Genomic DNA, 10,986 nt, shown 5'->3' with positions numbered 1-10,986 from the left:
GTGACTGCAGTGGCCCTCTTAGCACAGGCAGGCTCACAGCCTGCCTCTGCTCTATCCAGTGCCCCCGCTTGGACAGAGCCAGGGCAAGAGAACAAAAGAGCAAGCTAGTCCCATGTACTTGGAAGGATGAGGTATTCACATTCCTGTAGCCTCAACTATTTGATTTGAAGAAAGGCAGTTTACACAGTGAGCAGAAGGCCGGTTTTGGTCATCACCACACACCGCTCTTGCTTGTTTGAAAAGCTCATTGTACTTTGGGGTTAGAGGCTCCAGTGGCCCGGAACACCCCTGCCTGGCCTGAGAGGTCACTGTAGGTTCCTCCTCTTCTCCCCACTCCCACCTTCCTGGCTGCTGGTGCCGGAAACCTTCCACCAGGAGGCACCACTTTTCTCTGTGACCCTGAAAGCACTCTGGGAGGGCCGAAGCTGGGGCTCTGAGCCCCTGGGGGCCCAGGCCCAGCTCCTGCATCACACCCCCTGGCCCCTAGCCGACCTACTTCCTTACCTGACTAGTTTTTTGGACTTGGTTGCCCGTGGGGCCCAGACCCCCTGCCCAGCCCTCCCTACCTGCCCTGTGGCTGAGCAGTGTGTGGGCTGGCCTGGGAGCCTGCCTAGTGAGTGGAGGCCTGGAAAAACAGGTGCTGTGTGGACCAACTGCTCTGTTAGCTGAAAGTGTAAACCCTCTTCTTCCTGAAGCCACAGGACAGAAAAGTAGTCATTGTGAGGGAAAGGACAATCCTGTGGTTGAGGTCCCTCCCCAAGGGGTCGAGTACACGCAGGAGACATACATCGGCACACATACCCATGTACTGCCCTGTGCCAGGTGCAGTAAGGAGCAAGGGTTATAGAAAGAATGGGACACAGCCCTTGCTCTCAAGGAACTCCCAGTCCTTGGGAAAGGTGTGGCTTACCTTCTTCCAGCAAGCTGAAGACCAAGCTCCTTCCTTACCCGGAGCAGTGGGATGGGGCTGATGTAAGTCTTGTTTAGGACAGGCCAGCCAGCCTGCAAGCTGAGGGCTGGGAGTGGGCCCAGATAACCTCGACTCCACCCTGACTGTTGCCTCTGCAACCCACGGCTGATGCCCTCATCCCTGGCACCTTGACCTGCCCCATCTCCAACCTAAGCTACCCAGGTTACCTCAGCAAACCCCCACAGGCATAGGGGAGTGAGTCAGAGCTCTGGGTCTCTCATCAACCCTTGGTTCCCACACCCAGGGACCAAGATGCAGGTTGGGTGCTTCAGTTGAAAGAGGAGCCACCAGGCCTCTCTAGCAAGAGAAAGACAGAAGCCAGACCTCCAGAGAGAAATTTTCATCTAAAGAGTTAGGCAATTGTGAGGCCAACAGACCAGGCTGCTTGCCCTGAACTCAGTCTGCTGGGAAGGTCACTTTATCGGCCAAACAGGGTCAGTGAAGAAACCGCTCCTGGGAACTGACACTTTCCTTGTGAAGGGTCCTGCTTTTCCTTTTCTGAAGCGGTTCCGTTTACCCAGGGTCTTGAGAACGGCCCTCCCTGCCACCTCCCCATACCTCCCACTGGGGGACTGGGGCGGCCCTGGCTGCACTCCCAGGGTGAGTCTGGCAGAGCTGGGACAGGCCCCAGAGAAATGTACTGCAAGTCAGAGCCTGTGCCAGGATGAGGGGGCCTGCCCACTCCCCCAGTCACCTCCCAGCAAGGGGTTCCCCCAAAGCTCCTCCCAGATATGCACAAAAGGGGCCGCTACCCTGTGTCTCCAGTGGGGGCCGTCCTAGTGGTGCCGAGACAGCCGCCTCTGACGTTGCCCTTTTAAGAGCTCACCGCCCCCCCCCCCAACGAGGGCGGGGGTGCGGCAGGCAGGTTCCTGTTGCAGAACCCCAGCAAGTGCGGCTCCCCATCTGCGGAAAGAAGACGGAAAGCCAACCTTGCCAGTTCTCAATCTCTAAGTCCCCGGACCTGCGGGCAGAGGTAGGGGGTCCCAGCGACCTCTGATTCTGAGAAAACCCCGTTTTCTTCTAGAGGGGAAGTTCCTCATTTGCGCTGTTCTCATTGGTTGGCGCGTGAGCCCTGCATTTTGGAGAGCGATAGGGCCCCTCCACAACAGAACCAGGGCGTCCCTCCCCTGCACAAACCTGCTGTTAGAAATGGTCTGGAAAATTATTTTCAATGAGGTGTAAATTACTGATAAGGTGGTGTGACCCTTCTGGGAGACTTCTTTTCTTTTTTTAACCCTAAAAAAGGGGAAGAATTGAGCTGCCATTTAGAATGTCTTCTCTTCCTTCCATCTTGTCTTAGAGAGGGAAAAAAAGAATTTTTTCCTACTCCTCCAAAACCAGTGCTTGTGTACTTATGCCCCGGATTTGGCCCCTGTTCAGAATGCCTGAGCCCCTCTTCTACAGCCAGCTCTCTCTTCAACCTGCCTCTCCTGAGCCTCCCCTCCCCACCCATTCCCCTCAACCACCAACCTGCTCACACTTCCCATCCAGGCTTTGCTATCGAATTATGATCCCAGTCGGCTCCTTTCCCTCAAAGAAAAACAAGCCCTGGACACTTGTAGGATCTGTGACCTCATCAACCTCCTAGTACCCACCTCCTCAAAAGGAAGGTGGAATGTTCCATGCAGTGGGAACAGCATAAGGAGTGGGAGGAAGGCCTGAATAGTTGGAGTAGAGGGTGAGGAGGGTTGGGCTGGGGCTAGAGAAGTGGTCTGGATAAGGAGACAAGGCTGCCCCTAAAGGCTGGGTCCGTGGGGCTCTTGCCTCTCACCTGCATGCGCTCTCTGCGTGTGCTCTCCTGCTGTACACCCCAAATCTGTGATCTCTCATCACACAACTCTGGCTCTGACCCACCTACCCCTAATACACAGTGAGCATCTCCACCACCATCCAAACTGTTAGGTCTAACCCTCTATCCGATCCTCTGCCTCCACCCTCCTCTGGATAGTCAGGCACCCAAAACAACATACCTGGAAGTCTCGCCCTGGACCACTCCCTCCTCTCCTCCAGCAGCCAACTTCTCACAGTCCCACTCTCTTCATTACCCAGATCTGGCTGCTTGGCAGCCTGCTCCTCAGCTGCAGTGCAGACTCCCCTCCTCCTGGACTGTTAAAGCCACCTCCTGCCGGTCTGCTTGACCCCAGCCCCTCTTTCAGATACAGCCTTCCCACTGTGACAGATGGTGCAGACACTCCTGCTCCCACTCCACCCCCAACCCCGCCCAAACACTTCAGATGGCTCCCTCCACCAATGAAATAAAGTCCAGACTTCTCAGCCAGATCCAGATTCCTCAAACTGTGGCCACAGTTCAGAATAGCAGGCTCCTCTGCCCACTCCAGTACTCTTGCCTGGAAAATCCCATGGATGGAGGAGGCTGGTGGGCTGCCGTCTGTGGGGTCGCACAGAGTTGGACACGACCGAAACGACTTAGCAGCAGCAGCAGCTGCTCTTCTTGTCTCTTGCTCTAGCCCCAGGGAACTTCTCACCTCTCCCAGGACTGACATGCATTACACCCTCCTTATCAGCTCCTGCTGTTCCCACTGCCCCATGCCTTTCCTCTGGCCTGTCCCTGGAACTCTTCCTTCTCCTTCAGTTCAGTTCAGTTCAATCGCTCAGTCGTGTCCAACTCTTTGTGACCTCATGAATCGCAGCACGCCAGGCCTCCCTGTTCATCACCAACTCCTGGAGTCCACCCAAACTCATGTCCATTGAGTTGGTGATGCCATCCAGCCATCTCATCCTCTGCCGTCCCCTTCTCCTCCTGTCTTCAATATTTCCCAGCATCAGGGTCTTTTCCAATGAGTCAGCTCTTCGCATCAGGTGGCCATAGTACTGGAGTTTCAGCTTCAACATCAGTCCTTTCAAGGAACACCCAGGACTGATCTCCTTTAGGATGGACTGGTTGGATCTCCTTGCAGTCCAAGGGACTCTCAAGAGTCTTCTCCAACACCACAGTTCAAAAGCATCAATTCTTCGGCACTCAGCTTTCTTTACAGTCCAACTCTCACATCAACACATGACCACTGAAGAAACCATAGCCTTGAATACACAGACTTTTGTTGGCAAAGTTATGTCTCTGCTTTTTAATATGCTATCTAGGTTGGTCATAACTTTCCTTCCAAGGAGCAAGCATCTTTTAATTTCATGGCTGCAATCACCATCTGCAGTGATTTTGGAGCCCAGGAAAATAAAGTCAGCCACTGTTTCCACAGTTTCCCCATCTCTTTGCCATGAAGTGATGGGACTGGATGCCAAGATCTTCATTTTCTGAATGTTGAGCTTTAAGCCAACTTTTTCACTTTCCTCTTTCACTTTCATCAAGAGGCTCTTTAGTTCTTCACTTTCTGCCATAAGGGTGGTGTCATCTGTATATCTGAGGTTATTGATATTTCTCCTAGCAATCTTGATTCCAGCTTGTGCTTCCTCCAGCCCAGCGTATCTCATGATGTGCTCTGCCTGTAAGTTAAATAAGTAGGGTGACAATATACAGCCTTGACATCCTCCTTTTCCTATTTGGAACCAGTCTGTTGTTCCTTGTCCTTCCCTTTCAAGGTGGTTCAAGTGCTGCCTTCTCTACAAAGCCTTCCCTAACTTCTTGCACCCTCACATAGATATTAATGAATAGGGCACTTGTCTCTGTCTACATTGGACTGGTTGCTCCTTGGGGCCAGAGCTGGAGTCTTGTCCATCTGTGTACTTCTCAGACTTAGCCCAGTGCCTGGAGCATGGCTAGGGCTGGAGAGGGCTCTCTCTTCAGCCTACTCCAATTTATTAATAACTAAGTTATTGCAGATGTTGCTTTGGGACTTGCTGGGCACAGCTCAGCCCCAGGCTCCGTCTCTTCCCTTCTGTGCTCAGGAGCCAAACGTGATCTCAACTGGATCTTAGATAGACTATACATCTGTATGGAATCTGCAAACAGCACCAGCACTGTTGACTGAAGCTAACATGGGTTAAGGCATCCAGTGCCATCTTTTGAGTCCCCAAGAAAATCTATCTAACTTGTCTGGGACATCAGGCTTGCAGCTCCTGACTGCAGCTAGCATTGGGAATACATTTTTGTGATTAACCTGAATGGGTTCAGGGCTGTGCAAAAGGAAACCTAGAGACTCAACTGGCTTCCCAGATGATGGCTCCAGGAATGACACCTGGTCACCCCTCTGTTCCATTCACCAGTTCCTCCATCCACCCATCCATTCACTCATTTGACTAATATTTACTGAATGCCTGCTACATATCAGCAGACATGCTAGATCCTAACTAGGTGTTTAAGGCAAACATGTTCTCCTTGCTCCTGGAGCTCACAGCTAGTAGGTAAGACAGACGTTAACCAAGTAAATTAATAAATAAATACGTACTTGTACTACAAATTTCAATATGTGCCATAAAGGAGGGGACATTCAATACCACCATATTCAATAGCTAGAAGGAAGCCAGGGTGCCCAGAACAGAGTGAAGGGGAAGAAATAAGAAGAGCCTGGGGCATTCCATCCCAAGCTTTGTGGATCCCTGTGAAGTTGGGTTTTATTCAAGGCACAACCAAAAGGTTGTGCCAGGTGTTTAGGAAGGGAGCAACACGCTCGGATTCAGACTTTGCAGTATTACTCTGAGAAGGACACCACGAGGAGTCCTTTCATCAGAACAGTCCAGAAAGTGGCACACTCAACAAGAAAACTAGCCCGAACTTTTCAAACAGTCAATACCACAAAAAAAGAAGGAAGGAAGGAAGCTAGCAAGGACGGATAGAGAGAAGGAAGGAAACTAAAGCAAGGTATGGCCAAACGTAATGCATAAACTTCTGGTTTAAAAGCACAGCCATCAAAGTTCTGTGAGGGAGTCTGAATTGGACTGGACACAAGATGACACAGGAATCATCCTGTTCCTGGGCGTGGCAGCGGTCCCCGTCCCACAGGGCTCTGACTCAGGCACTGGAGGGTGGGAGTCCATGATGTCTCACTTTCACTTCGTTCTCCAAACACTGAGAGAAAGCACAGTGTCGATGATTATTGAAACTGAGTGGAGAGTGTCTAGGGGTATGTTGTACCATTTCAGCCATTTTTCTGAATGCTAGACATTTGCCAAGACAAAAAATTGGGGGAGATGTTTTTCAATCTAAAAAAACAATTGTATTAATTTAAAAAATTTAAAAGATTACTTAGGCGACTGAGTGGTGACTGGTTTGGAGGGGGAACAACCTCAGGAAGATTCCATACAGCCGAGCGCCCCCTGAGTGCCAGGCATGCAGTGGGGATGCTCAGAAATAGCCCACCCTGGGGGGGCACAGTTCTTGAGGCGCTAGCCTACTGTGTTCCCTCTTTGCCTGGCAAAGAAATAAAGCCACTCTTTGCTTCTCCTCTTTAAAAAAAATAAAGAGCCCACCCTCAAGGCACACATCCTCTAGTTTTGAAGAAAAGTGCAGGGCAGCCAGCTGGGCACACGGGCAAGTGTGGACAGGAGAACATGCAGATCCCAGCCCGCCGGAGGCTGCCGGCCCGTGGTCCCTGAGCAGCAGTGTCTGGAGCTCCCTGAGGCCAGGCTCTCCCCTCCCCATTTCTGTGCACTTTGTAGAGCAACAGCCAGGGCTTCTCCCCACCTCTCTCCTGACAGAGCAACTGTCCCGCCCACCCACCTCTGCCATTGGCAGCCTCCCTCCCCACCCCTCCTCCCAAGCAGCCCATTGCACCCAGATCTGAGCCCATGAGTTCACCAGGTTCTTCCCAGTCTGGCCCTGTCTGCCCTAGTATGCTGGGCCACAACATCCACCCCAATCTTATTAAATTTTTTGGCCATGCAGTGTGGCTAGCGGGTGGGATCATTGAACCCAGCCCAGTAGTGAAAGCACAGAATCCTAACCACAAGACCAGCAGGCAGTTCCCACACCCAGCCCAGTCTTGGCTTCAGCCAAGGTGACCCTCATTTCATTCATTTGTGGCTTATACTACTTAATCTGGAGCCGTATTGCAGTCCCAGATCTAGTCCCAGATCTGCCCAGGTCTAGCTGGGTCACCTCAGAGAAGACCCTTAACCTGTAGGTTAAAGGAAGTTGCTGATGAATTTCTCTGGCCAGGAATGCAATTACTGATTCTTTAAGAGGCAACCAAGTCCTACCTCCTCCAAGAGGCCGTCTGAGATTTCTTCAACCCTCCCTGCTCTCTCTTCTGAATTCCTTTAGCCTTCTCTGTCTCGTCTGCTACTGGACCACTTCACCCATGCTACCTTGTTCAGTTGAGAACCACGTCCTATGCACTTGTGTATTTTCCAGGCTCTCCCTGCAGGTCACTTTCCCTCCTGAGGGCTGGCCTAGATGAGCAGTAATTTCCCTTTGAACCAACTCCAAGATCTTGCTGCACCTTGGATTTCTCCCATGTGGGAGGGAGATCTAAAGGTTCCTTAAGCTGGAAAGTTCTATGAAATAGGCAGGCCTTCCCTTAGGGGTCAAGGAGGACACCACCAGGACAAGCCCTAGTTTGAGACTCCGTAATGCTTAGACAAGGTTTCCCAGGTGGCTCAGTGGTAAAGTACTTGCTTGCCAATGCAGGAGACATGAGTTCGATCCCTGGGTCAGGATGATCTCCTGGAAGAGGAAATGGCTAACCCACTCCAGTATTCTTTCCTGGAGAATCCCATGGACAGAAGAGCCTGGTGGGCTGCAGTCCATGGGATCGCACAACCACAAGGCTGCACAGAAGACACTGAAGTTTCCTTCCTGCTTTGGGGAGGGGGAAGCTGCTGAGGGCATAAGAGCAGGTTGGGGGGACAGCTCTGTCCTGTGTCCCTGGGAGCAGGGTGGAGAGACTATTTGCCAGACTTGCCTGGAGATGAAGGAAGGGGTTCCTCACATTCCCAACTGGTCTGTCCTTGGGCAGAAAGGCCGTTTGCAACGAAGAGGGCTTCCTAAGCCCATGTTGCCTCAGCTCTAGGCTCCAGAATCAAGTTCCTCAGCCAAGGCTGCCATGCTCTCCCATCCAGCAAGCTTATTTTAGTACAGAGGGAGAGAGATGAATGGAGGGCTGCAGTTTCTCCGTGTGTTGGCTTGGGCCTTCAGCAGAAATGAGTCTCATTACCCAACCCCAATTCAAGGGATAATTAACAGATGGTATAATTTCCGAGCATTCTCCGCGCCACATGGCTATTAGGTGAAGAGCAAGATGCCCACGCAGCCCCTAGATCCTCCCAAACCACAGAGTCAAAGGGAGCCTGGCGAGGCGGAGCCCCGCAGAGGCCACTTAAGCCACCTTTTCTCTCTGGAGCCTCCCTTGAACTTGTTCATCTTCTGTCAGAGAAGAGGGCACTTCCCTGAGCTGGGGGTTCCCCTGCCCACTTCCTTCTCCTCCTCCCATCCACCACCATGGCCACGAGTGTAGGCTCACCCTAATGCCTCTTGCTGCCACCAAAGCTCATCGCCTTTCCTTGTCCCCAGGGAGAAAGAAGAAAGCTGATTTCTCATTCTTGGTATTACCCTGTGGTCACATGGAGGTTCCTTGGGCCTAGAGGCCCGGAGAGGCGATACATGGGTCTCCTGCCGTGAGGCACCGAGAGTGACACTGATGTGGGCAGAGTGCCTTGTTGGAAAAGAGTGAGCATCTGACCCAATGCTTTTCAACTGGGTTCCTCCAGACCCTCAAGCTCACTCCACAGGGGGCCCAGTGGGGATGGGCAAGACCCTGACTCCTACTTCAACCCCACAGCACATATTTTTTTTCAGATTACTATTTTTGAAATTTATTCTTAGTTGGAGGATAATTGCTTTACAGTGTTGTGTTGCTGTACAACCATGTGAATCAGCTATAAGGGTGCACATATCCCCTCCTTCGTGACCCTCCTTCCCAGCCCTGCCATTCCACCCTCTAGGTCATCACAGAGCGTGAAGCTGAGCTCTGTGCTATGCATCAGTTCCCTGCTAGCTATCCATTTTACACATGGATATATGTGATATATGTCTATGCTGCTTTCTCCGTTTTTCAGCACCCCCCTTCTCTTACTGTGTCCAGAAGTCTGTTCTTGATGTCTGAGTCTCTATCCTGGCTCTGGAAAAATGTTCACCAGTACCATCTTTCTAGAGTCCTTATGTATGTGTTAATATATGGTATTTGTTTTTCTCTTTCTGACTTACTTCACTCTGTATAACAGGCTCTAGGTTCATCTACTTCACTAGAACTGACTCAAATGTGTTCCTTTTTATGGCTGAGTAATATTCCATTTTATATATGTACCACAACTTCTTTATCCATTCGTCTGTCATCTAGGTTGCTTCCATGTCCTAGCTATTGTAAATAGTAGCAGAACTACTTTTATCTTGCTTATCATCTGGGCTTCTACTTTATATTTCAGTGAAAAAGGGATTCTACTGTTAAGTAAAAAATTGAAGTTATTGAGCTTATTCTATCCCATCATTTTACAGAAGGGAATTGGCACAAGCATTTGACCAAAGTCACACAGCTAGACGGTGGTGAGCTGGACCTCCTCCCCAGGCCAGCCTTCATACCACTGGCCCCAGCCCCTCGCTGCTCACACAGTTGGCCCTGGGCCTCTGGATGGGGTATGAGAGAGGGAAGTCTCTTTGGATCACCCTCCACCTCCCAGTGCCTGGCCCTACTTCAAGGTCTGGCTTCCATGCCTGGCCAGGAGTCCTGGAATCTCCCACGCCCCTTCAAGTGGCAGGTCCAGTCTAAAGCCTGCGAGTGGAGAGGTTCCAGAGTCCTGTGCCCTGGGCAGGATTGTTTGCAGTCACAAAGCTGAGGGTGGAAGGAGGGGAGTGGCAGCTGGATGTGGATGGGGAAGTGGAGAGGGGGCAAGAGGTCATCTCTCTGGACAAGAGGCCCTATGGGGCAGTGAAAACCACTGGTCTAGGACCCAGGAAGCTTGAATTAAAACTTGGTCCCACCCATCTCCAGCCTTGTGACCCTGTACAAGGTTCACCCTCTGTGAGGCTCAGAACCTGCTAATATTAGCATGTTTATACCCACTGGCTTTTGCTCTGACATTCCCAGCCTACCTCCCCCTGACAAGCCTGGGTGGTATCCAGGTGGAGGTTGGGGTCATTCTGCAGTGCATTCTGCAGCTGGACTCCAAGGGGCAGCCTGATCAGATCACAACTTTGCTGAGGGGCAAGAAGAGATAAGAAAGCCTTCCTCAGCAATCAACGCAAAGAAATAGAGGAAAACAACAGAATGGGAAAGACTAGAGATCTCTTCAAGAAAATTAGAGATTCCAAGGGAACATTTCATGCAAAGAAATTTCTGTCCTCGATAAAGGACAGAAATGGTATGGACCTGACAGAAGCAGAAGATATTAAGAAGAGGTGACAAGAATACACAGAAGAACTGTACAAAAAAGATATTCATGACCCAGATAGTCATGATGGTGTGATCACTCACTTAGAGCCAGACATCCTGGAATGTGAAGTCAAGTGGGCCTTAAAAAGCATCACTATGAACAAAGCTAGTGGAGGTGATGGAATTCCAGTGGAGCTATTTCAAATCCTGAAAGATGATGCTGCTAAAGTGCTGCACTCAATATGCCAGCAAATTTGGAAAACTCAGCAGTGGCCACAGGACTAGAAAAGGTCAGTTGTCATTCCAATCCCAAAGAAAGGCAATGCCAAAGAATGCTCAAACTACTGCACAATTGCACTCATCTCACACGCTAGTAAAGTAATGCTTAAAATTCTCCAAGCCAGGCTTCAGCAATACGTGAACTGTGAACTTTCAGATGTTCAAGCTGGTTTTAGAAAAGGCACAGGAACCAGAGATCAAATTGCCAACATCTGCTGGATCATGGAAAAAGCAAGAGAGTTCCAGAAAAACATCCATTTCTGTTTTATTGACTATGCCAAAGCCTTTGACTGTGTGGATCACAATAAACTGTGGAAAATTCTGAAAGAAATGGGAATACCAGACCACCTGACCTGCCTCCTGAGAAACCTATATGCAGGTCAGGAAGCAACAGTTAGAACTGGACATGGAACAACAGACTGGTTCCAAATAGGAAAAGGAGTAGGTCAAGGCTGTATATTG

The sequence above is a fragment of the Capricornis sumatraensis genome, chromosome 2, assembly GCF_032405125.1.
Source record: "Capricornis sumatraensis isolate serow.1 chromosome 2, serow.2, whole genome shotgun sequence".
NCBI classification, from domain to species: Eukaryota; Metazoa; Chordata; class Mammalia; order Artiodactyla; family Bovidae; genus Capricornis; species Capricornis sumatraensis.
The sequence above is the reverse complement of the archived record's forward strand: the minus strand, read 5'-3'. Positions refer to the sequence as shown.